Genomic DNA, 27,437 nt, shown 5'->3' with positions numbered 1-27,437 from the left:
CATACCGGTCATTTGTATATCTTCTTCAGAGAAATGTGTATTCAGGTCCTTTGCCTGTTTTTGAATCAGGTTGTTTGGTTTTTTGTTGTTGAGTTTTAGTTCTCTCTATATTGTAGATATTAATTCCTTATCAGATATATGATTTGCAAACATTTTCTCCCATTCTGTGGGTTGCCTTTTTACTCTGTTGATACTGTCTTTTGTGCACAAAAATTTAATTTTCTTGAAGTCCAATTTGTCCATATTTTGTTTGTTGCCTGTGCCTTTAGTGTCATATCCAAGAAGTCATTGCCAAATCCAATGTTGTGAAGGTTTTGCCCTATATTTTTATCTAACAGTTTTATTATTTTAGGTCTTACACTTCGGTCTCAGATCCATTTTGAGTTAATTTTTTCATATGGTGTTAGGTAAGGGTCCAACTTCATTCTTTTGCAATGTGACTATCCATGCACCATTTTCCCAGTCAAAAAGACTTTTTCCCATTGAATGGTATCAGCACCATTATCAAAAATCATTTGACCATATATGTGAAGATTTACTTCTGGACAGAATGCATGACATTTTATAGGATACAACAATGAATCAGAGTGCAGATTGTCCTAACACACTAGAATTGGTCATAAGCAAATTGTTAGAATGGAGTTGGATCTTATTTTTGTTTTGGAGAAAAAGGGGGGAGAAGATTTGATTTAGAGAAAGTAAAATAGCTGACTTAAAGGGAGTTCATGTCAGAATTAAAGACCTTTAGACACTTTTCCTGCCCTAGTTCATCTAGTTCACATCCTTGTTTTTATACATGAAGAAAAAGAGACATGGTGTTACTCTTGAGGTAAGAATTACCAAAAAAAAAGACATTATAGTAGAAAGATTTCAGCTCAGTAAAGGAAGAACTTCTAACATCTAGCATAGATAAATGTGGGGAGAAATGAGCTCTCTATTAAGTACAAATATTCAAACAGAAATTGTGTTACCGAATTAGATTCGAGGCCCCCTTCTTGGGGCCCTAGCTGAACTGAAGATCCCCTGGCTCTATCAGGGAGTTCTTTCTCTCTCAGCTTCACACTGCCAATAATGAAACTGAGTTTGGTACAAGCAAGACAGGCTTTTATTCAATGGCCAGAGAATGGAGAAGGGGAGCTCATGCTCTAAAAGCACCTCTCCCCAAAGGGAGAGGAGTAAGGGAATTTTAAGCAAACAGGTCAACAGAGCTCTAGGAAAGGAGCAGAGATTTTCATGGGCAGCCGGGGCATGCACAGTCTTTCATGTTCCTTTTCATGCACCAACTGTCCCTAGAAGAGTACAAATCCCCACTTTGGGTGGAGATCTTAGCATCGTAATGAAGTGAAGGTAACTTTCAGATACCTCCAGGTTTCATCTGAGCAGGAACATTCCTGTGATCAAGTCAAAGCTGGTTAGGAGCAGTTGACCATTGTATATCTCTCAAAGCACGTATCTCTTAAAATACAGCTGCAAAGCACCTCTGCCAATACCAGGAGGTATTTTGAAACAAACACAGAGATAAATCAGGGCAAGTGTATTTCAGCTCTCAGGGGTTGGTATGGAAACACAGAGATAAATCAAGGCAAGGAAAGCAGTGACCTTTAGCCTACTTTGCCCACCATCTTGGATCTAGCCTTTTCAGTCTGGTTTTATTGTGGTCCTTTGTGGCATCCTGTTGATAAAATACAACTAGCTTGTATGGTTAAAAAATAAAAATAACAAAACAAAAAAACAAGTTTCTGTGCCTGGGGCCTGGGCTGCATAGCATGTAAATTTTGCTGTAGAAAGCAGGTCTGATCATCTCTCTGCCTTGCTTGCAAATGTTCTGTGACATTAACTTCAGGAAAAAGGCCATTTTTTAAAATGGCATACGTGGCTCTTATAATGTGGTCCTAGGCTACAATTATAGCATCATTTCCTGGCCTGTATCTATGTTCTTGATATATCCAACTATATGAACTCTAATGTCTTTTCTAACTCTCAGATCTTATGCACATTAAAGAAAAAGCCTCTTTGAAAAAAAAAACCAGACCTTTTTTTTTTTGGCGGTACGCGGGCCTCTCACTATTGTGGCCTCTCCCATTGCGGAGCACAGGCTCCGGACGCGCAGGCTCAGCGGCCATGGCTCACGCGCCCAGCCGCTCCGCGGCATGTGGAACCTTCCCAGACCGGGGCACAAACCCGTGCCCTCTGCATCGGCAGGCGGACTCTCAACCACTGCGCCACCAAGGAAGCCCCAACAGACCGTTTTTAACACTTCAAGGAAGTACACTAAAGGGTATGGCTGTAGTTAAAAATTCCACACAATGAATCCTCAGAACAAATTAAATGGAATCAATGGGTAGCAAGTACTCACATGTGCTAGTGTGAGTCTGTGGGCACGTTAAATCCAAACTGGGGCAGCTGAGAAGAAACTTGATTTTAAGGAGAAAGGGAATTAATTTTTGTTGAATGTTTACTACGAAATAGGCATTTAAACATATTTTAGCTTATTTAATGTTAAGAATGCTAAAAGACAAAAAGAAATCGATCCTTTACACTATCTTTGAGGCTCTGGTATTGCATGCTATTTTCTTTCTTTTTTTTTTTTTTTTTTTAGCGGTACGCGGGCCTTTCACTGTTGTGGCCTCTCCCATTGCGGAGCACAGGCTTCGGACGCGCAGGCTTAGGGGCCATGGCTTACGCGCCCAGCCGCTCCGCGGCATGGGGGATCTTCCCGGACCGGGGCACGAACCCGCGTCCCCTGCATCGGCAGGCAGACTCTCAACCACTGTACCACCAGGGAAGCCCGCATGCATGCTATTTTTAAGAATCACAATAATTTTAAACTTTGAACTTATCATCTGCTTTACAGACAACTTAGAGTGTCAACAAACAATTTCTAGGTACTTTCTGAGCATCAGAATTGTTCTGGGTGCTGGGAATACACAGGTGAAGAAGACATGGTTAGGACCACATTATGGGACTCTTTTTGACTGGAGCTTATCATCAGTCAGGGTCTGTAAAAGGTTACCAACCACTGAAGTCTCTCTCCTTGAAGAAATCAGGTATATAGGAAAAAAAGGAGCCTCAGAAAAAAAACTTTAGCAGATCTGATCATATCTCTCCCTTACTTATGAATGTTCAGTAACTCCCCATTAACTACAGGATAAAACCTGTTTTTTTGAATAACATACATGGCCCTTTATGATTTGTTCCCTTTATGATTTACCAGTAGATCTTGGTTTCAGCAGACTTATCTCTAAGGTACCTTTCTTGTTCTGATTTAATTTACTCACCAAATCACCTTTTCATCCAATATGATGATTTTTGGATTGGGTTTTCCTATCACCGAGGAAGAGAATAGAATATGAATATTGATCCATTGGGCAATTATATTCCTCATTACATATGATGAAATAAGATTTTTGCTGTAAGTAATTTTCACCTGAGTTTGGGTGAAATTGAGCTCCCCGAACTTCTGAACTGGAAGGCTAAATTTGGAGACTTAACCACAATCTTGAGGTCTTCCTTGCAAGTATCAGATATAAGTCCTTAGTATATATATACAGAGCAGTCCTTAGTGTATTTATACAGAGTCCTTAGTGTATTTATACAGATACAAGTCCTTAGTGTATTTATACAGAGCCGTCAGATATTTACCATTTAATTTCTCATTAAGATGTTGGTGATTCAATGGAAAGAACACAGAACTGGTATTCTAGGCCTGCCTGTGACTTACTGTATGACCCTGGCCACTAATTAAGTCTCTTATACCCTAAGTTCCCTTGTTTTTTGCGTAGAAATACTTGCTCTATACGTGTGTTCTATTGTGATGATAAGCAAGAGTATAGTTGCCAAAATTCCATTCAACGAGTACATAGGCATTATAAGGAATACACATGCTAAGTATTTGCACTCAAGTTGATAATTTATTGGAGTCAGACTCATAAAAGTAATGTGTAGGGATTCAGAGAATGGAGGAATCACATTCAGTGATGTGTGCAGGGGTGGTGATCAAGATGATTTAATAAAGGAGGTAGGAGTTGAGCTGGATCTTGAGGAATAGGAAAGGTGGTAGAAGAGCGTTAGCTGGAAGGGATAAGAGCAGAGAGGCACTGGGATTCTCAGTCTGGCCCCAGCCTTTGTTTTCAGACTCATTATCTTCTGTACACTCTAGACAAAATGATGTTCTCCGAATCACAGACTTGTGTCCGGCACATAGTAGGCAAACCTCCAAGGTTCAGCTTCTACCTCTTCCATTAAACCCTCACCCAAGTGGAATTTAACATGCTCTCCTCTGCAACTAAGATGTTAGTATCATCTTAATGTCTCTACAGGCTTTAAATTTGGGACCTGCTACTTTCCTTACATCCTCTCTGTCAAGTAGGTATTCTGCCGTTGAAAACTTACAGATAAAGAAACTCAGAGGGTGTATTTGGCCAAAGTCAAACAACTGATAAGTGCTGAAGCCAGGTAGAGCTCTTTTGACTTGAAATCCACTACTGTACGCACTACACTGGAGCGCCCTGGCATGAGACGGGTGGAGTAAAATGTATTGATACTTAATTCTCAGAGCTCTAATTTTCTCATTTATAAATGAGAGCAGTAGCACAGACCTCGTGGGATTGTTTTAATTTTTTTTTTTGCCACACCGCTTTTGGGATCCCAGTTCCCTGACCAGGGATGGAACCCGAGCCCCTTGCAGTGGAAGCGTGGAGCTCTAACCACTGGACCAGCAGGGAATTCCCTGTTATAAGAATTAAATGGTAAAATATGTGAACTCCCTAGCTCAATGACTAGCATTTAGTGGTCTCTTCTCACCAAGCTTCAGATTCATGTAGGCATAAATACACAAATAAGAAATATCCAGTTCTGGGGTGCAAAGAAGACGGATTCTGCAGAGAGGCCTTCTGTAAACTTTTACAGGCCCCAGCCTCTGAGTCACATCATGAGAAATTTTATAAGGCAGCATCTTGTAAAGACTTAAGATTTTGCATTTTCCCCCATGTCCAACCTATCATATCCTTTTCCTGCCTCAGCATGTGTCAAATGCAAGAACTGTAGTTGTGTGACTTGTCCAGCTTTGAGGTTAGAGGGTGGTTGAATAATCTCCAAGGCTGGGATCTTAAAAAAAATTAACCAAACTATCCTTTCCGATCGGGACTTTTAATTACTATGTGGAGGAACCTACATTAAAAGCAAGAGGGGGAGAAGGCTCATGGATGGTAGTTGATTCCAAACCCACGTGAAACTAAATAAATGATTTCTTAAATCTTTTACCGGGGTGGAGGGTGGGATACTCTTGTGATTTCTCTCGAGTTCCTTAACTCCAGAATTGGCTGCACTTTAAAAGAAAAGGATTCCAGCTTCGGTGGGCTGGTGGCAAAGTGAATAGGCGGGGAATGGTGGGGCGACCCGGGAGGACTCCTCTGTCTACCTACTAGCTGGTGTTCAGAAGCCCGCTCTAGCCGCCAAGGGTCCGCGGAGGCGCGGGCCGGGTCAGTTCCGTAAGCCAGGCTCAGAGGTGCACGTCCAAGGCCGGGGCTTCCTTCCACTGGGGGACGGCTTTCGGGCCCTCTTCCCGCTTGGGGGCCTCCGTAGGGAGGTCCACAGCCCAGGAAGCCAACCTGAGCGGCGCGGCAGTGCCCGCGACCCCGGCCTCCTCAAGCACGCCAGCGTCCTCGCGCCGCTCCCCAGGGGGGCCCAGCGGGGGAGATGGACTTCGCGACCCTCGCTCGGTGGCCCCGCCCCTCCCTGCGAGCCCGTTGTGACTTCAACCTTCCCCCAACGCTATAGGGCCCCGCCCCCTCCCCGCGGGCTAAAGAGTGTCCTCGCGCGCTCGCCCCTTCCCTCAGCGTGAGTGTGAGTGCGCTGTCCTCTCACCTCGGCGTTGTTTCCCTCCTCCCCATTGTTTCCCGTCTCTACCACAAGGCCCCGAACGTAGCCCCACCCCCATTGGTGTTTACTACCCCCCGCCCCGGTTTAACCAGTGCCCAGGGGACCCCAGAACGGAGGGAGGGGGCACCCCCAAACTCTTCCCTCTGCGCCTCTTCTCCGGGGTTTCCTGCGCATCTATTCCCTACCCCTGCCCGGGTCAGGACTCCATTCGGGGCTCCGTCCCTCTCTCCCCTCCCCCTCTCCCCCGGCTCCCCTTCTCCCTCGGCCCCCTCCCCTCAGCGGGTCCTCCTCTTTCTCTCCCCCTCTCTCCTCCCCCTCCCCATCCCTTCCCCCCCACAATGCAGTTCGCGGCGCGGCGGACATGGCGGTGGTGTCCTGAGCTCGTCGTGTCCTGGCCTCCAGCGGCGGCGGCAGTGACGGCGGCAGCGGGAGGCGGAGGCGGAGCGGGAGCCACTGAGATGAGGAGGCGCCGCGCGCGCCTGTAGCTCGCGGGCCTCGCAGGTACGGAGGTTCCGGCCGCGGCGCAGCACCCGGCGCCCAAGGGGGTGTGCTCGGGGCAGGCCGGGCGGCCCCCTCTTCGCCCTCAGGTGCTGCGGCTCGCAGGTGTCGCGGCCCGGCCCGAGCCCGTGTCAGCCGTCCTCTTGGGGCCTGACACTTCTTTCTTTGCCGGAATGCGCTTCGGGTGTCCCAGGGGAAGGCAGAGATAAGGGAGGTAGGGGCGGCGGCCTGGGCTTCCTGAGGAGGGCATCGGGGAGCTTTGGGGCCGAACTCCACAGCGAGGCTGGGACGCTCGGCCCCTGAGGTGAAACCTGTAGACCCGGGCAGCGGATTTTGAGTTAACGGGATAGGAGTGAACATTTTCTGGGGTCCAGTATGATTCCTTGTCATGTGTGCCTTTTCTTTCACCCCTGCTTAGATATAGACGTACGTATATAACATGTAAATACACAAACACGCATATAATACATAATAAACATTTTTTTCCGGGCTCGCCCTTGTCGTGAGGAGAGAACGTAGAGATGTCTGTGAGGATATCGCTTCTTGCTCGCCCGCCTTCTCTCTCCCCCGCCCCCCGGTCGAATGGTGGTAATGAACGCTTTTGACGTGGGAAACTGAGATTCGTATTTGTAAACAGACAGCACTCGCCGAGTGTGTTGTACGCCTCCGCGAGAGGTTTCAGGTCCTTCTGGTATACGGATTGCAAAAGAATGAGATATTTAGACCTGAAAGAAAGACATCATCGGGATTTCAAGTCGTACCTGAATGTGGTGAATTACTGTTACTTTAACAACGTTGATTAAATACTTTCTTTTTAGAAGATTATCAGATTTTTAATCAGATGAATTTTGTACCTTGCGTGAGGTCTTAGTTTCGGTATACCATGTTTCTTCGTTTCGATATATTTTTCATACAAAAGTAGTTCCTTACACATTTGACGTTTTACTCCCTTTTGTGATCTCCTTAGTGTCCAGAAGTGCAATTCGAATTGTGTATTGTTGGCATGCATTTAATAATTAGCTGGAGCGGATCAGGTTACCTTTTGTTTCCAAAGATCGCCCCCCCATCCAGTCTTGTAGTAGCGAAATGTGTAACACTTGGTGAAACGGAACATATCCTTTTTCTGTTTTTAAAATAATGAGAACTATTAGCTAATAAAATTGGATAATTGCAACTGGTTATGATAATTTAGAGAGAATGCCGTATCAAGGTGGTGAATTGTAGGATGGTTTTTTTTTAAAGTTTTTTTTGTTGTTGTTACTATCAGCGTGTTCTGTATATGAGTAAAATGTACGCTGAAATTTGTTTTAGGCTCAGAACGCTGTATGTCTCCTTAGAAATTGCTGCACTATATTGCATCCTAGTACTGATTAGTCACAACTTATAAAGTTTTGAAATATTCTTTTAGAAAACTGTGCTTAAGATAATTAATGAATTCACTAGTGTCTAGTGTATTATGATCCTTTTATAAACAAATTTTAAAGAGTGCTTCTTAAAAACCGTATACTTTGGGGAAGATAAGAATTTTAAGTTGTTTTATGCTTTAAAAAGATGATATTTAGTACAAACAAAATAGTTACTTTTTAAAAAAAGAGCTATTTTAGATAAATTTTCCTGCTGGTTGTAATTTTTCATTTGACTTGTGTGGAAAATGAAAAAATAAAGCTTCCTTGAAATAATACAGAAGCGGAAGTGAAAGTTATTGACATTTAATGTTTTAAGTCTAGCAAATATCTAAATACAAAAAGGAAATTAAAGTCTTTTCATTGTCCTAGGTCAAGTTGTTAGTAATACAGATAAACTAACAAGATGTTATGATGCACATAAGTTTAGTTCAATATTGTAAATCCTAAATCACATCTAGAATTACATTTAGTTTTAGTTAATGTAGCTGGAACAGTATAGTGTCTACACTATAATTTCAGACCTTTTAAAATAAAAATTTTTATTTGTAATTGTAAATGTCTGATTAATAAAAAGCTGTTTAAAGAGAATTTTTATTAGTTCTCAGAGTAGAGTCATTTTAGTAAGAGTAATTGGATGACTCTTTTTGACCTCAAAGTTAACCTTGACATGCACAATAAGCAGGATTAATTATGTTGTGTTCTTCATATAATGTCAAATCAGGATCTTTGCATAGACAAAGGTGTATGAATTTTATTTCTGCAGAAAGTTTCTGGTTTCAGAGAAGCTACAAATAAGACTTACCTGTAAATGCTGATGCCAGTAAATTTTGTTTATCCTTAAAAAAAGAGACCATTTTGATATAACAAATTCAGTGAGATGTGTTACTTCCTAACATAAACTACAAGTGCTTGAATTCAGTTGATTGTTACTGCAGATAGAAATATGTTCTAAAAAAGAACAGTTCTAGAAAGACAAATAGGCAAGGGGAGTAAAGCAGGATATATAGACTTTTTTCTTCTTAGAGGAATTAAGATTAATTACACTGAACTAAGTAAATTAGAATTTTTTTACACTAAGATTTACCTGTTTTGTTTCAGTCATTGTGCTAGACATGTTTATGTATTTTTTTCACTTGTTCAGTGTAACAACCCTATGAAAACTGTTTTATAAATGAGGAATCTCTGACTCAGGTTAATTTGCATAAGAGCATAGAGTTAGAAAGATTGAAAGCAGCTCTGTGCGTTCTTCCTATTATATATGTCATGTTGCTTCTCAGATGTATCAAGTGTTCTTCCAATTTTATAGGAGAAACTGCCTAAGGTTGCTTGTTCATTCATCATTTAATCATTTGTTTCTTCCAACATTTGCATTTGTACTTTATGCTAGACATTGCTAGGTTTTAGAGATATAAAATTATTGAAGACAACCTCTTGCTTCAGGGAACTCAGTCATATAATATGTACAGATAAATTGCAACACACTAGATTATGGGAGTTCGGAGGGAAGAAGCCGGCTCTTGAGGGATGAGTAGGAGTTTTCCAGGTGGAGAAGGGGATAGACTGGAGGCCATTGCAAAGTAAAGGAATAATGTGTGTGAAGGTGGTAAGTTGTAATAGGGCTTGGTGTTTAGGGGAGAGTGAGAAATTCAGTGTGGTATGAATTGAGGAGTTACGGATAGAGTGGTGAGAGAAATGGTTTGAAGTACCTGGCAGATTGTGAAGATTATTGTGTATGTTAAATGAAGACCTTTGGATTTTTATCGTGTAAAGTGAGATCACCAAGTGGGATAGTGGTTGAGCTGTAATTAAAATTATGTTTTTTGATTCCTATTTTAGTATTTCTTTCTCCTTGGCTTCTCCATCAATAGATTTACCCTTGTTTTCATTGGATAGTCAAGCCATCTTTTGTATGCTGCTCTCTTCTCCTCTCTCTAGTTGCTGTATTCCAGACTGGTTCTTTGAGGATCCTGTGATCCAAGTCTTATTGTCTAAGAATGTTTAATTTCTTAGAGGAGTCTTTTGAGGTAAAAATAACTCTGGGAGAAATCACCTTGTTATGGTTACACAGGAAGTGTTTTCACTCCTTGGCTTGGGTTAGCTGACTGCTTTCTAGTTTACCACTGGAAAGCAATAACATAGGGCATTGGGGAATGTGGGCTGGAAAGCAGAGGCAGGATTCATACAAGCTCGGTGTTCATTAGTAAAGATGAGCAAAGTCCTACTGATCTTTATACAAAGCAATCTGTATTTTCAAAAATTAGGTATTTTGTAAGACACACAATAATCTGGTTGTTTTAAATGGGTATTTGATTTACAATGATAATAGGTAACTTACTGCATAGTTACTATGTATTCATTTATTGCTAAAGATCTTAGAAGTATTCATCGGCCCTCGCAACAACTCCTTTTATATTATCAGTATTTATAGGTGAGGAAAGTAGCTGCAGAAAGACTAAATACCTTGGATAAGATCTCAGAGCTAGTTTGCTGCTGAGCCAGGATTTGAACTCAGGGTGTCTGAGTCTAGAGTTAGAGCTCTTAACCACTATACTATGTTGCACCTTAAGCTTAGGTTGTCAAAATTTAGTATGCAGAGGATGTTAAATTCAGTATAGTCGCATAGGTTGTCAAAAAATGTTTTGTTAAGAACATAAAGTATGAATTAAGATGATAATGAAATCTGATTGCATTTTGTCAGTCTCAGCTGTACACTGTAGTTTAAATAATTTAATTAACATTAAAATTGATTGGTCATTAACTATAAATAGCTCCAGTCTTGTGCTGAGGGTTAGTTTAGTTCAGCGGTATTCAAACTATGTTTGGGGACCTTTTGGGGGTCTTTGAGTCGTAACTGTTTTCATAGTAATATTAAGAAGATATTTACCTTTTCCCCTTTCATTTTCTCATCTGGAATGTAGAGTGATAGATAAATGTGAAAACATTATTACTTTGATGGTATTGGAATGTGTAATAGTGTATTCTTTTTTTCTTTTTCTTTGAGATATAATTTACAGTACCATAAAACTCACCTTTTTAAAACATGCAGTTCAGGGACTTCCCTGGCAGTCTGGCGGTTAAGACTCCGCGCTTCCAATGCAGGGGACATGGGTTTGATCCCTGGTTGGGGAACTAAGATCCCATATGCTGCGTTACGTGACCAAAAAAAAAAAAAAGCATGCAGTTCAGTGTATATTCGTAAGGTTATGTAACCATCACTACTGTTTAATTCCAGAACATTTTCATCTTACCAAAAGAAACCCTGTGCCCATTAGCAATCACCCTGCATCCCCCCCACCTCAAGCTTTTGGCAGCCACTAAACTGCTTTCTGTCTCATTCTGTCTTTGGAATTGCCTATTCTGGATATTTCATGTGAATAGAGTCATATAACATGTGGCTTTTTGTGCCTGGCTTCTTTCACTAAGCATAATGTTTTCAAGGTTCGTCCCTAATACATCATGTATTAGCACTTCATTCCTTTTTATGGCTGAATAATACTACATTCTGTGGAATGTATTCTATAGAGATACCACATTTTGTTTATCCATTCATCATTTGATAGACATTTGGGTTATTTCCACTTTTTGGCTATTATGAATAATGTTTCTTTGAACATTCATGTAAAAGTTTTTGTGAGGATGTATGTTTTCATTTCTCTTGGATATATACCCAGGAGTGGAATTGCTGAGTGTTTTGATACATTTATGTTTAACTTTATGGAGGAACTGCCAAACTATTTTCCTGAGAGGCTGCACCATCTTATATTTTCGCTAGTAATGTATGAGGGTTCTAATTTCTCCACATCCTCACCAACACTTGTTATTGTCCATCTTTTAAATTATTGCCATCCTAGCTGGTGAAGTGGTATCTCATTGTGGTTTTGATTTGCACTTCCCTAATGACTAATGATGTTAAGCATCTCTTCATGTGTCTGTTGCTTATTTGTATATCTTATTTGGAGAAATGTCTATTTAAATCCTTTGTTCATTAAAAAAAATTAGATTATTTTTATTGTTGAGTTGTAAGAGTTCTTTATATATTCTGCGTACTAGACCCTTATCAGATAAATGATATGCAAAAATGTTCTCCCATTTTGTGGGTTATCTTTTCATTTTCTTTTTTTAAATTTAAAAAATTTGGCAAAATATAACATAAAATTTACCATGTTAACCATTTTTAAGTGTATATTCACAGTGTTGTGCAACCATCACCACCATCCATGTCCAGAACTTTTTCCTTTTTCCTAAACTAACACTCTGTGCCCTTAAGCAGTAACTCTTCATTCCCTCCTCCCCTCAGCCCCTAGCAACCATCATTCTACTTTCTGTTTCTATGAATTTGACTACTGTATGTAATTAGAGTCATATAATATTTGTTCTTTTGTGACTTACTTTATTTAGCACAGTTTCTTCAGGGTTCTTCCACGTTTTAGCATGTGTCGGAATTTGCTTCTTTTTTAAGGCTGAATAATGTTCTGTTGTATTTATATACCATATTTTGTTTATCCATTCATCCGTTGATAGACACTTTGGTTGCTTCTGCCTTTTGGCTATTGTGAATACTGCTGCTGTGGATGTGGGTGTACAAATATCTGTTTGAGTCCCTGCTTTCTGTTCTTTGGAAATGTACCCAGAAGTGGAATTGCTGGATCATGTGGTAAATCTATGTTTAGTTTTTGAGGAACTGCCATTTAATTCTTTTCATTTTCTTGAGTATGTTTTTTTAAGCACCCAAGTTTTAGATTTTGATAAAGTCCTATTTATCTATTTCTTCTTGCGCTTTGGGAGTCATATCCAAGAGATATAAGCCAAAATTACAAAGATCTACACCTGTGTTTTTTTCCTACCAGTTTTATAGTTTTAGCTTTTACATTTAGGTTTTTGATCCATTTTTAGTTAATTTTTGAATGTGGTGTGAGGCAGAGGTCCAACTTCATTCTTTTGCATGTGGCTATCCAGTTATCCTAGCACCATTTATTGACAAGACTATTCTTTCCCTTGTTGAATGATCTTGGTATCATTGTTGAAAATCAATAGACCATAAAAGTCTCTGTTTGTTTCTGGCTTCTCAATTGATTCTGGATTCTCCGTTGATTTGTATGTCTGTCCTTATGCCAGTACCACCCAGTCTTTTTTCCTTTTATTTATTTATTTATTTTTGGCTGCGTTGGGTCTTTGTTGCTGTGCGCGGGCTTTCTCTATTTGTGGCGAGTGGGGGCTCCTCTTCCTTGTGGTGCACGGGCTTCTCGTTGCGGTGGCATCTCTTGTTGGGGAGCACAGGCTCTAGGCGTGATGGCTTCAGTAGTTGTGGCACATGGGCTCAGTAGTTGTGGCTCGTGGGCTCTAGACCGCAGGCTCAGTAGTTGTGGCACACGGGCTTATTTGCTCCGCGGCATGTGGGCTCTTCCCGGACCAGGGCTCGAACCCGTGTCCCCTGCATTGGCAGGAGGATTCTTAACCACTGCACCACCGGGGAAGTCCCACCACCCAGTCTTGATTACTGTAGCTTTGTAGAAGTTTTGAAATTGGGAAATCGAAGTTGAAGTTGTGAGTTCTCCAACTTAACTTTTCCTTTTCAAGATTGTTTTTGGCTGTTCTGAGTCCCTTGCATTTCCGTGTGCATTTTAGGATCCACTTGTCAATTTTTGAAGAAAATCTTGTACTTCTTTTGTTATTACTTTGATGGTATTGGAATGTGTAATAGTGTATTCTTCTTTTTCTTTTTCTTTGAGGTATAATTTACAGTACCAATTGTAAATAGAATTTTTTTTTTTTTTTTTTTTTTTTTTTTTTGGTGGTACGCGGGCCTCTCACTGTTGTGGCCTCTCCCGTTGCGGAGCACAGGCTCCGGACGCGCAGGCTCAGCGGCCATGGCTCATGGGCCTAGCTGCTCCGCGGCATGTGGGATCTTCCTGGACCAGGGCACGAACCCATGTCCCCTGCATCGGCAGGTGGACTCTCAACCACTGTGCCACCAGGGAAGCCCTGGAATTGTTTTCTTGACTTCACTTCTGGACTGTTCATTGCTAGTATGTAGAAATACAATTGATTTTTGTATATTGATCTTGGATAGTAATCTTGCAGGACTAATTTATTAGCTCTAACAGGTTTTTTGAGGATTCCTTAGGATTTTCTACATATGGGATCATGTCATCTGCAAATATAGATAGTTTTACTTTTTCTTTTCCAGTCTGGATGCTTTTTATTTCTTTTTCTTGCCTAATTGCCCTGGCTGGTACAGTGTCGAAGAGAAGTGAAGACAACAGGGAATTCCCTGGAGGTCCAGTGGTTAGGACTCGGTGCTTTCACTTCTGTGGCCTGTGTTCAATCCCTGGTCAGGGAACTAAGATCGTGCAAGCCACGCAGCCAAAATGAATAAATAAATAAATAGATAAATGTTAAAAAAAACGTGAAGACAACATATCCTTGTTTCTGTTCTTAAGGGAGAAAACATTTCACCATTAAGTATGATGTCACATGTGGGTTTTTTGTCAGATTGAGGAAAGTTTCTTTTGATTCCTAATTTGTTGAGTGTTTTTATTGTAAAAGGGTGTTAGATTTTATCAAATGCTTTTTTGTGTGTCACTCGAGATGACTGTGTGGTTTTTGTCCTTTATTTTATTAATATGGTGTATTACATTGATTGATTTTAATATTGAACCAACCTTGCATTCCTGGTATAGAATACACTTGATCCTGGTGTGTAACTTTTTGTTGCTGGATTTGGTTTGCTAGTATTTTGTTGAGGATTTTGCATCTGTATTCGTAAGACACATTGGTGTATAGTTTTCTCGTAATGTTTTTGTCTGGTTTTGGTATTAAGGCAATACTGGCCTCATAGAATGAGTTAATAGTGTATTTTGTATTTGAAAAATTTCTCAGTTTTAATATCTAATGATGTAAGTGTTAATAGCTATAACTTACATAAACAAAAGTTCTTGGGATTCTTGGTAATTTTTAGGAGTATAAATGCATCCTGAGGTCAGAAAGTTTGAGAACTGCTGGTTTAGGCTAAGGACATATCTTAGTGCCTAAGTATTGAACCAAAAAATATGTCTCTTCTTTTTTGTCATAAAACAATCCCATTTGTGTCATTTTAGGCAAGTCATATACTCAGGGTGCCTCATTAATATATAAAGTGGAAATACTGCAAGACTGTTAACTTTACAGGTGTGCAAAGATAAATGAATGAATGAATGAATATATTAGCTGATACTGTATCTTCAAAACAAACCTGTTTTTAAAAAATTTTTAAATTTTATTTAATTTTTTTATACAGCAGGTTCTTATTAGTTATACATTCTATGCATATTAGAGTATATATGTCAATCCCAGTCTCCCAATTTATGACACCACCATCCCCCACCACCACTTTCCCCCCTTGTTGTCCATACATTTGTTCTCTACATCTGTGTCTCTATTTCTGCCATGCAAACTGGTTCACCTGTACCATTTTTCTAGGTTCCACATATATGCATTAATATATGATATTTGTTTTTCTTTTTCTGACTTATTCTGTATGAGTCTCTAGATCCATCCACGTCTCTACAAATGATCCAATTTCATTCCTTTTTATGGCTGAATAATATTCCATTTTGTATATGTACCACATTTTCTTTATCTATTCATCTGTCGATGGGCATTTAGGTTGCTTCTGTGACCTGACTGTTGTAAATAGTGCTGCAGTGAACATTGGGGTGCATGTGTCTTTTTGAATTACGGTTTTCTCTGGGTATATGCCCAGTAGTGGGATTGCTGGGTCATATGGTAATTCTATTTTTAGTTTTTTAAGGAACCTCCATACTGTTCTCCATAGTGGCTGTATCAATTTACATTCCCACCAACAGTGCAAGAGGGTTCCCTTTTCTCCACACCCTCTAGCATTTGTTGTTTGTAGATTTTCTGATGCTGCCCATTCTAACTGGTGTGAGGTGATACCTCATTGTAGTTGTGATTTGCATTTCTCTAATAATTAGTGATGTTGAGCAGCTTTTCATGTGCTTCTTGGCCATCTGAATGTGTTCTTTGGAGAAATGTCTATTTAAACAAATCTTTTTTTTAAATTGAAAAATTTGTAAGGGCTCCAGGACTTTTTGTAGGAACTTATGGTATGAGACAGTGTCTTGAATTCTGTCATACAGGTAAAAAGTAGTTAGTGTTTGGAACTTGTATTTAAGCTTTCTGTGATAGTACCAGTTTTAAACCAGTAATTTTCATTATATGAGAGGTACACCTCCTTAGGAAGGTGTTTCATAATCACTTTGGAAGGTCTTTTAAACCACTCACAGCTAGCCTCTCCCACCTCCCATTCTTGTGTTCCTCTTTATTTCTGTTGGCTGTGTATTCTGTTTCTCAGATGGGTTAGAAAAATGATTGAGAGCCATTATTCTGAATCCTCTAGGGGGTTTGTAGCTTGTTCCCTTCACACCTCCTTCCTCAAAGCCAGAAAACCAGACCCATGTTTTTCTATATAGTGTCTGTCTATTCTTCTATACTCCTCTAAAATTCTTCTTCTTTTAAGACTGGTGTCATACTGCCAAGGGGGAAAGGTGGCAGGGTGGTGGGGTTGGTGGTGTGATGAATTGGGTGATTGGGATTGACATGTATACACTGATGGGTATAAAATCGATGACTAATAGAACCTGCTGTATAAAAAAATAAATAAAATTAAATTAAAAAATTCAAAGAAAAAAAAAAGACTGGTGCCCTACTGGCTGTTTCTTACCTGACTTTGTTATTTCAATCTAGGAACCTCTATGTCACTCCCTTATGTTCACTGATACTTTGGTATAATTTTTGATGTCATATCAGGCAGTTGGAAGCATAATACTGAAGGTTACCTAACATCTTAACTTTATTTTTCCTTAATTTCTGTATTCCAGTGGTATTCAACTCTACCTTCCTTGAAACACCTACTCATGGTTCCAAAATGGTTCTACTTCTGACCAAAATCTCCTTAATATCTGTATGTGCATCTTTCTCATTTCTTTAGTTTTCTCATCTATCCCTAATCTCTTTGTACATAACCTCTTTTGGGTTTTATCCTTCCCCCTCACCAGTACCATTACTGTTGTGTTTGCTTACTCTATTGAAATATTCATTCTGTCAGTCCCCTACCCAGTATGAACTTAAATATCTGTAAATTGTATAAACTAGTAGACTGGTGTGTTATATATGTAGTTAGGTCTTTAACACAGTTGGGCAGTATTTTAGTCAGATTTCTTTCCTGTTTCTCACATTTAGTATTGTTTTACCCTGGCCTTAAGCCCTCTACTGCCCTCTGCCTTTCTCAGTCAGTGTTGGACTTCTGTTTCATAGAACAATGTTATAAAACTTGTGTTCCTCACAGTCCTTTGAGATGCTGATAGGTGGTCCTGGCAAAAAATGTTTCTTTAGTCAAATAAATCTGGGAAATGTTGCAAATTAGATCTCACTCTTAGAGATTTACAGTGCTTATTAGGATATTGAAGCATCTTCTGGGAAGAAACCCATTTAACTTTAACACAACTTTTCCCTCTCCGCAATCCCACTAAAATTGCTTGTGTTAAGGCCCTAAATAACCTTTTTTTTTTTTTTTTTTTTCCTGGTACGCGGGCCCCTCACTGCTGTGGCCTCTCCCGGTGCAGAGCACAGGCTCGGGATGCGCAGGCCCAGTGGCCATGGCTCACGGGCCCAGCCGCTCCGCGGCATGTGGGATCTTCCTGGACTGGAGCATGAACCCTTGTCCCCTGCATCGGCAGGCAGACTCAACCACTGCGCCACCAGGGAAGCCCCTAAATAACCTTTTAATACTTTTTACTATTATTGATAACTATTCTTGTTTACTTCTGTGACATCTCCTTTTCCTCTCTTCTCTGTCTTCCTGTTCTGCAGAAGTTAATCTAAAGCAGAAATTGTGTTACTCTTCTGCTTATCATCTATGGCTTCTCTTTGTTAAAGTCTAAACTTGAGTTGGTGTGCAAATATGTGTACCAATTTACATTCCCAGTTCATCTCCTGTATTCATCGTTATGCATGCTATTTTACATCCTAAAAAACCTGTCAGAGTTTTAGAAATATATTTTGTCTAGTACATACAAATCTTGTCTTACTCCTTCTCTTAAGTGAGAAATTCTTTCTCAGCTCAATATTATCTCCATGTAGAAGCCTTTTTCTTCGGCTCTTTCCTCAGGGTTTCCTTAGCATGTGTCACATAATATTGTCATTATTTGTTTATATGACTATCTCCCCTTTTAGACATGAGCCTATTATTTATCTTTGTATCTCCAGCTTTTAACTGAGCACCTTATATGTGAATGTTGAAAATTAATCTTTGTTAAAACTAATTACAGATTTATATTTTTTTACCTGAGCAAATAAAAGCACAGCTACATAATTTGCAGGGCCTAGTGCAAAATAAAAATGCAGGGTCCCTAGTTCAAAACGCAGGAAAAAAAGTGCTGTTAAAGTTACTAAAACATCAAGGTTTTTTCCTTCTTCTTTGATCTTACTCTCAGCTTGTTTTATTTCCTTTTTAATGTCATTGTAAATAAAGAACATTAAAATTGTTAAATAAGCATGAATTTTACTGTTCAACTTTGTATTTTGCAATGCCAGATTTAAATGCAAATATATGATTATTTAACTCTTACGTGGAATTGCTCAAATTTCATAGCTTGTACATATATATTTCATTCTTACCAGAACAGGGAAAACACTGCACAAAACTTACTCGCTGTTTTTATTTCATTTCTTATACTTGCACATTCTACCAACAGTCTTTACCTTTGATTTGGCAGGACTGAAAGGAAAAGGAACTGTGGCTTGCTCTATCTTTCCCTTTCCTTCTGTGTTGTCACTTTCAGCATAAGTGGTTGGTTAATACAGGGAAGTAACATGAGTAAGAAAAGACATGATAGGCTTTTTGATCATACATGTTTCTTACAATTCCATTGCCTTTCCTCTGTGTTTGAAGCAAGTTATGGTTCAAACAAAGTGTGGCTTCTTGGGCTGTTAGTACCCTTGCTTACTTAGTTGTAGACAACATGCTTACTTAATATTCACATTGAGTCTTGCTGAACTCCCCACACATCATGGCTCCACCGATATTCTGTGTTCACGGGACATCACCAAATCTATATGAGAATGAGGTGGAAACGAATGGCAAGGTATACATTTTGCATATATCTCCTGCTCCTGTGCATGTTCCATTGTCCTATTAGACTTCACTACAAAACACAGATTCAAAGATAAAATTATTAAGAATTTCAAGTTGGTGACAGGAGAGCTTTAAACCAAGCACAGCATCTTTCTGAGCATGGAGCCCTCTGTAACTGCACAGATCACATGACCATGAAATTAGCCCTGAACAAAGAGATTGGAGGGAAATAGTAACATGGGTCGAGACAAAGAGACTGCCTTATTTCACCTTGTACTAATGTGATAAGCCTTGTTACTGCTCCTTTATTTTGAGGCATTCTGAGGGTTGTGTTCCTTATTGCCTTGAAGTTAGGTGCAGCCATGTGGCTTTTTTTGGTAAATGAAATGTGAGCAAAGGTGAGCAGTGCTATGCCTTCTCCCTCTGTTTTGCTAATATGGGAGGTAACGTAAGATTAAAACAGCTTGGAATGCTGAGCCAATGCATAAAGGACAGCTGCCTTAGAGAGTCACCTTAATTCACAGAGGATTTTGCATGAGTTGTTAAATCAATGTATGTTGTGATAAACACTGAGTTGTAGAGGTTGTTATTGCAGCATAACCTGGCCCATTCCAAGGGATACAGTATATGAAATTTCAAAATGAATATGGTGTTAGTAGCACAAGAGTTGTAGGACCAGCACAGTTACATATCACAATTTTTGGACCTGTGGGACAAACTTTGTCTCCCCAACAAACAAGTAACACTTAAAAAGTGTTAGCTACTTTGTTATACATAAATACCAAAGAGCTGCCTGATGTTGGAAGAATCAAGAACTTTCTAGTGAATCTTGCATCACAGAACTCTTCATATAGATAGAGCTTGTTCTTGATTATTTGTTTATAAGGAAAAAGAGGAAAGTGTGGCTTGGATAATTAGGGGATCCAGATGATCTCCATATCTCATTAGAAAAAAGCCCAAAAAACAATTGGCAACCTCAGGCTGTTTTAATCAACAAATTGCTTGTGAAAAGAAGCATGACTTAAACTAAACTTCTTTGACCAGTGGCCAAAAAAGCTTTACCAGATGAACACAGAAGGAAAAGGCTTGATTAATCCGGAAAACCTAGCTAATTGGGCTTTAGATGAGGATCTAGGTAATTTAGTTTGGAAATCCCATTTATTTACAAAACTGAATTTGAGAGAAGAGGGCACAATTCTACTTGCCTTTCATCATAAAAACTGTCAGTTGATTTACCCATATAAAAAGTTATGTTTTTTTAAACCTTTAGCTATTTTAGAATATGATTGACATTTAAAATTTGAGGTTTGTGATATTTTATATAAGCTTAATACACATTATTTCGATTAAATATTTTGAGTTAAAAATTTTTTTATTCTGGTAAAGTATACATCACATTAAATTTATCGTTTTAACCTTTTTAAGTGTACAATTCAGTGGCATTAGTACATTCACAATGTTGTGTAACCATTGCCACTATTTATTTCCAAAACTATTTTTATCATCCCAAACAGAAACTCTGTACCTATTAAGCAATGACTTCCCATTCCCCTTTCCCACAAGCCCCTGATAACTTCTGTTCTACTTTCCCTGTGAATTTACCAATTCTCAATATCTTATATAATTGAATCATACAATATCTGCCGTTTTGTGAGTGACTGATTTCATTTAGCATGATGTCCTCAAGGTTCATCCATGTTGTAGCATGTGTCAGAGTTTCGTCCTTTAAATGGCCAAGTAATATTCCATTGTGTGTATCCCACATTTTGTTTATCCATTCATCTGTTGATAGATGCTTGATTGCGTCTACCTTCTGGCTGTTGTGAATAATGCTGCAGTGAACATGGTGTACAAATATCTGTTTGAGTCCCTATTTTCAGTCTTTTGGATATATGCCTACGAGTAGAATTACTAGATCATATGGCAATTCCATGTTTAACTTTTTGAGGAACTTCCAAACTGTTTTCTGCATCAACTGCATCATTTTATTCCCACCAGCAGTTGCATGAGGATTCCCACTTGGTTTTTTGTTTTTTTGCTTTGGTTGCCTTTGCTTTTGGTATCAAATCCAAAAAAATCATTGTCAAGATGGATGTCAAGGATGCAATTTTAAATTTTGATGAAGACCAATTTATCTATTTTTTTCTTTTGTCATCTGTGCTTTTGATGTCATATTTAAGAAACTGTTGCCAAATCCGAGGTCATGAAGATTTATAGTTTTTATGCAGTTATATTTACGTGTGTGTTTGTGTAGAGTATAAGGTATAGTTTTAGTATAGATATTAAATTTAGGTCTTTGTTCTTTTGTTTTTATCCTTGTATTGTTTATTTCTGAAAATATAGGTATATATATTCTCTTCTTTCTTACAAAAAATTAGCTTACTACACGTGCCTGTGTATATTACTTTTTTTCACTTAACAGTATATCTTCACTATCACTCCATAACAGAATAGAGAGTTCCTCAGTCTAGTTTACATCTGTATGGTAATATATTTTATTGTTTTATGACAGTTTTTCTATAATTTTTCAAAAGGCTCAAATGGTCATTTGAGTTTTTTTCCTGTCTGCTGCTTTTACAATTAGTGTCTTGTCTTATTTGATCCATTTTGAGTTAATTTTTGCAACTGGTGTAAGGTCAGGGTCCAGCTCCATTCTTCTGAACAGGCGTGTTCAGTTTTCCAGCACCATTTATTGAAAAGACTGTCCTTTCCTCCATTCAGTGCTCTTAGCACTGTTGTCAGATCGAATGACCACGTATGTAAGGGTTTATTTATGGGCTCTGTATTCTGTTCCATTGATACATGTCTTTCCTTATGCCATTACCAGACTGTTTTGGTTATTGTAGATTTGTGTAGTAAGTTTTGAAATAAGAAAGTGTTATTCTTCCAACTAATGTTTTCCTTTTTTTAGATTTTTTTGCCTATTTAGAGTCCTTTGAAATTCCATATGACTTTTAGGATGGGTTTTTGTTTCTGCAAAAAATGCCATTGTGATTTTGATAGTGATTGCACTGAGTCTGTAGATCACTTTGGGTAGTATTGTTAACAATATAAGTCATTGGCAATGACTTAAGTGAAGGAAACAAATGGGTGAGTGCACAGTGGGCTGCAGTTTATGAATTCTGCCCAGTCTCCAGCTTTTGGCAGCACTGGGAAAGCAGACTAAATAGTTTTGAGGACTCTTGATGTTGATAACAATAAGCAAGGAGTGGAGTATTTAATTCTTTTAAGGTGAATGATAAACATTGTAAAAGGTGTGTTTTCGAATGTTCTACTCCCTTCGGCTGTAGGTCACATGAACTTAAAATACTTCCTGATTCCTTAGTTACCCATAGGCAGTGAGTGACCAAGGTCTGAAAAGGGAAGAGCAAGAAAGAGGTAGGTAGGGAAAGTAGACTGGAAGGAATCTATGAACATGGGATGTCACTGCATTTATTTATTTAATTTCTTTCAGTAATGTTTTGTAGTGTAATGTTTTCAGGGTAAAAATTTTTTTGCTTCCTTTGTTAAATTTATTCTTTATTACTTTTTTTTTTTTTTGCGGTACGCGGACCTCTCACTGTTGTGGCCTCTCCCGTTGCGGAGCACAGGCTCCGGACGCGCAGGCTCAGCAGCCATGGCTCACGGGCCCAGCCGCTCCGCGACGTGTGGGATCCTCCTGGACCGGGGCACGAACCTGCGTCCCCTGCATCGACAGGTGGGCTCTCAACCACTGCGCCACCAGGGAAGCCCCTAAATTTATTCTTAAAGTATTGTATTCTTTTTGATTCTATTGTAAGTGGAATCATTTTTGTAATTTCATTTATGGATTGTTTGCTACTGTAAAGAAATCTGTGTGTTGATTCTGTATCCTGCAACTTGTTGAATTTGTTTATTAGCTCTGTTTTTTTGTGTGTATTCTTGGGATTTTGTTACATTTAATATCATGTCATCTGCAAACATAGTTTTACTTTTTCTTTTCCAGTTTGGTTGCCTTTTATTTCTTTTACTTGGCTAATTGCTCTGGCTAGAACTTCTAGTACTGTGTTAAATAGAAGTGGCAAAAGCAGACATCTTTATCTTATTGTGGGTCTTAAGGGAAATTTTTTTAAGTCTTTCACTAATGAGTATGATGTTAGCTGTGTGTTTTTCGTTTTGTTTTCGTTTTGGGTGGTTTTTTTTTTTTTTTGTAGATGGCCTTTATTACGTTGAGGAAGTTCCTTTGTGTTACTAGTTTGAGTGTTTATATCATGAAAAGGTGCTGGATTTTGTCAAATGCTTTCTTCTGCATCAGTTGAGATGATCACGTATTTTTCTTTTCCTTCAGTCTATTAATGTGGTTTATCACATTGATAATTCAATCACCCTTACATTCTGAAGATAAATCTCATGTGGTCATGGTGTATAACCCTTTTAATATGCTGCTGAATTTGGTTTGCTAGTACTTTGTTGATGATTTTTTGCATATATATTCAGAGTGTCAGAGTAATGCTGGCCTCATAGAATGAGTTAGGAAGTGTTCCCTCCTTTTCAATTTTTGGAAGTGTTTGAGAAGGATTGGTATTGATTCTTTACATGTTGAGTAAGCTTCTCCAGTATAGCCTTCTGATTGTGAGCTTTTTTTGTTGAGGGGTTTTTGATTACTGATTCAGTCTACTTACTTGTTGTAGGTGTATTCATATTTTATATTTGCTCTTGACTCAGTTTTGGTAATTTGTGTGTTTGTAGGAATTTGTCCATTCCACCTAGGTTATCCAATTTGTTGATGTACAGTTGTTCATAGTATTCTTTTATAATCCTTATTTTAAAAAATTATATCAAATATCCTTTTATCTCCATTTAAAAAATTGTGGTAAAATAATACGTTGCTTAAAAAAATACATTGTTTGGGCTTCCCTGGTGGCACAGTGGTTGAGAGTCCGCCTGCCAATGCAGGGGACACGGGTTCATGACCTGGTCCGGAAAGATCCCACATCCTGCGGAGCGGCTGGGCCTGTGAGCCATGGCCGCTGAGCCTGCGCGTCTGGAGCCTGTGCTGCGCAACAGGAGAGGCCACAACAGTGAGAGGCCCGCGTACCGCAAAAAAAACAAAAAACATTGTTTTCATTTGTCTCAAGGTATTTTCCGATTGCCCTTGTGATTTCTTCTTTGACCCGTTGGTTTGCGTGCATTGTTTAATTTTCACATATTTATGAATTTTCCAGTTTTTTTCCTGTTATTGATTTGATTTCCAATTTCAGTCTACTGTGATAAGAAAAGGTAATTTGTATGATTTCAGTCTTTTTAAATTTATTAAGACTTGTTTTGTGGCCTAACATAATAGTCTATCCTTGAGAATGTTCCATGTGTACTTGAGAGGAATATGTATTCTGCTGAGGTTGGGTTGAGTCTTCTGGATTTATCTGTTAAGTCTCATTGGTGTATAACGTTATTCAAGTCCTCTATTTCCTTATTGGTTTTCTGTCTGGTTGCTCTGTTATTGAAAGAAAGGTATTGAAGTCTCCAACTATTTTATTTATTTAATTGAAATATAGTTGATTTACAGTGTTGTGTTAATTTCTGCCATACAGCAAAGTGACTCATATATATATATTATATATAATGTATATAATATATGTATACATTCTGTTTAATATTCTTTTCCATTGTGGTTTATCTCAGGATTTTGGATATAGTTTTCTGTGCTATACAGTAGGACCTTGTTTTCCATTCATTCTGTATGTACTAGTTTGCATCTACTAACCCCAAACCCCAGTCCATCCCCCCTCCCCACTCCCTCCCCCTTGGCAACCACAAGTCTGTTCTCTATGTCTGTGTGTCTGTTTCTGCTTCATAGATAGGTTCATTGTGTCATACTTTAGATTCCACATATAAGTGGTATCATATGGTATTTGTCTTTCTCTTTCTGACTTACTTCACTTAGTATGATAATCTCTAGTTGCGTCCATGTTGCTGCAAATGGCATTATTTTGTTCTTTTTTATGGCTGAGTAGTATTCCAGTGTATATATGTACCACATCTTTTTTTGTTTTTTTAAAATTTTTATTGGAGTAGAGTTGATTTACAATGTTCTGTTAGTTTCAGGTGTACAGCAAAGTGAATCAGTTATACATATATCCACTCTTTTTTTTTTTTAAGATTCTTTTCCCATATAGGCCATTACAGAGTATTGAGTAGAGTTCCCTGTGCTATACAGCAGGTTCTTATTAGTTATGTATTTTATATATAGTAGTGTGTATATGTCAGTCCCAGTCTCCCAACTTATCCCTCCCCCCCTTATCTCCTGGTAACCATAAGTTTGTTTCCTACGTTTGTGACTCTACTTCTGTTTTGTAAATAAATTCATTTGTACTCCTTTTTTTTAGATTCCACATATAAGTGATATCATATGATAGATGTCTTTCTGTGTCTGACTTACTTCACTCAGTATGACAATCTCTGGGTCCATCCCTGTTGCTGCAAATGGCATTATGTTCTTTTTTATGGCTGAGTAATATTCCATTGTATATATGTACCACATCTTCTTTATCCATTCATCTGTTGATGGTCATTAAGGTTGTTTCCATGTCTTGGCTATTGTGAATAGTGCTGCTGTGAACATAGGGTTCATGTATCTTTTTGAATTACAGTTTTGTCCGGATATATGCCCCGGAGTGGGATTGCTGGATCTTATGGTAGCTCTGTTTTTAGTTCTCTGAGGAACCTCCATAGTGTTTTCCATTGTGGCTGCACCAACTTATATTCCCACCAACCGTGTAGGAGGGTTCCCTTTTCTCCATACCCACCCCAGCATATGTTATTTGTAGACTTTTTGATGATGGCCATTTTGACTGGTGTGAAGTGGTACTTCACTGTAGTTTTGATTTGCATTGATCTAACAATTAGTGATGTTGAGCATCTTTTCATGTGCCTCTTGGCCATCTGTATGTCTTCTTGGGAGAAATGTCTCTTTAGATATTCTGCCCATTTTTCGATTGGGTTGTTTTTGTTGTTGAGTTGTATGAGCTGTTTGTATATTTTGGAAATTAAGCTCTTGTCAGTCTCATGGTTTGCAAATATTTTCTCCCATTCTGTAGGTTGTCTTTTGTTTTGTTTATGATTTCCTTTGCTGTGCAAAAGCTTGTAAATTTGATTAGGTCCCATTTGTTTATTTTTGTTTTTATTTCTATTGCCATGGGAGACTGACCTAAGAAAACATTGGTACAATTTATGTCAGAGAATTTTTTACCTATGTTTTCTTTTAGGAGTTTTATGGTGTGATGTCTAATGTTTAAGTCTTTAAACCATTTTGAGTTTATTTTTGTGTATGGTGAGAGGGTGTGTTCTAACTTCATTGATTTAAACATGGCTGTCCAACTTTCCCAACACCAGTTGCTGAAGAGACTGTCCTTTTCTCATTGTATATTCTTGCCTCCTTTGTTGACAGTTAATTGACCATAGGTGTGTGGGTTTATTTCTGGGTTCTCTGTTCTGTTCCATTGATCCATATGTCTGTTGTTGTGTCAATGCCATGCTGTTTTGATTACTGTAGCTTTGTAGTATTGCCTGAAGTCTGGGATGGTTATGCCTCCTGCTTTGTTCTTTTTCTTCAGGATTGCTTTGGCAGTTCTAGGTCTTTTATGGTTCCATATGAATTTTAGGATTATTTGTTCTAGTTCGGTGAAAAATGTCATGGGTAATTTGATAGGGATCCAGCTATTATTATAGAATTATCTATTTCTCTTTTCAATTTCGTTAATTTTTCTCTCCTATTTTTGGGGCTCTGTTATTAGGTATATGTATGTTTATAATTGTGATATATTCTTGTTGGACTAAACTTTTTATCAGTGTATAATGCTTTTCTTTGTCTCTTGTAACCGTTTTTGACTTAAAGTATATTTTTTTCTGACAATTATATAGCCAACTCAGTTCTCTCTTGATATCTTTTTCCAGCCTGTATTTTCAACCTCTTTGCTTCTTTGTATCTAAAGTGAATCTCTTGTAGGTAGTATGATAGATGGATCATATATTTTTTAATCCAGTTTTCCAAACTCTGCCTTTACTTGGAGAGTCTAATTAATTTTTTAATTGGCGAAAAAATTCGTTTGTTTCCATAAGATGGCTCTAGTGGTTCTTCGTTGTCTTTAACTTCATTTGAAACAATTTTGTTAGATTGTATTGTGACAGCTGTCATATTAGTGTGCCTTTAAAAAACTTATCAAAATTGGTGAATTTTTGTGTAGCCATTTTAATGTTGAAGGTGGAAGGAAAAAGCAACATTTTTGGCATATAATGCTTTATTATTTCAAGAAAGGTAAAAACACAACTGAAATGCCAAAAAAAAGATGATTTGTGCAGTGTATGGAGAAGGTGCTGTGACTGATCGAATGTATCAGAAATGGTTTGCAAAGTTTTGTGCTGGAGATTTCTCACTGGACAATGCTCCATGGCCCGGTAAACCATTTGAAGTTGATAGTGATCAAATCGAGACATGAACTGAAAACAATCAACATTATACCACATGGGAGATAGCCGACATACTCAAAATATCCAAATCAAGC

The 27,437-nt window shown here is 38.6% G+C and overlaps 1 protein-coding gene across 9 annotated transcripts in view; it reads left to right on the top strand.

Annotated features, from left to right (window-relative positions):
• The first annotated feature begins 6,237 nt into the window (after positions 1-6,237).
• Positions 6,238-27,437, top strand: part of TUT4 (terminal uridylyl transferase 4) — a 143,040-nt gene continuing 121,840 nt past the window's right edge. For 7 of the 9 annotated variants that reach the window (XM_060022067.1, XM_060022037.1, XM_060022085.1 and 4 more), the window contains exon 1: positions 6,238-6,381. The gene's annotated coding sequence lies outside the window, so the exon portion shown is untranslated. The other 2 variants (XM_060022054.1, XM_060022046.1) reach the window with 2 other exon arrangements.

This window comes from Delphinus delphis, chromosome 1, assembly GCF_949987515.2.
Source record: "Delphinus delphis chromosome 1, mDelDel1.2, whole genome shotgun sequence".
NCBI lineage: Eukaryota > Metazoa > Chordata > Mammalia > Artiodactyla > Delphinidae > Delphinus > Delphinus delphis.
Note: the sequence above shows the minus strand (reverse complement) of the source record. Positions and strands in the feature narration are given on the sequence as shown.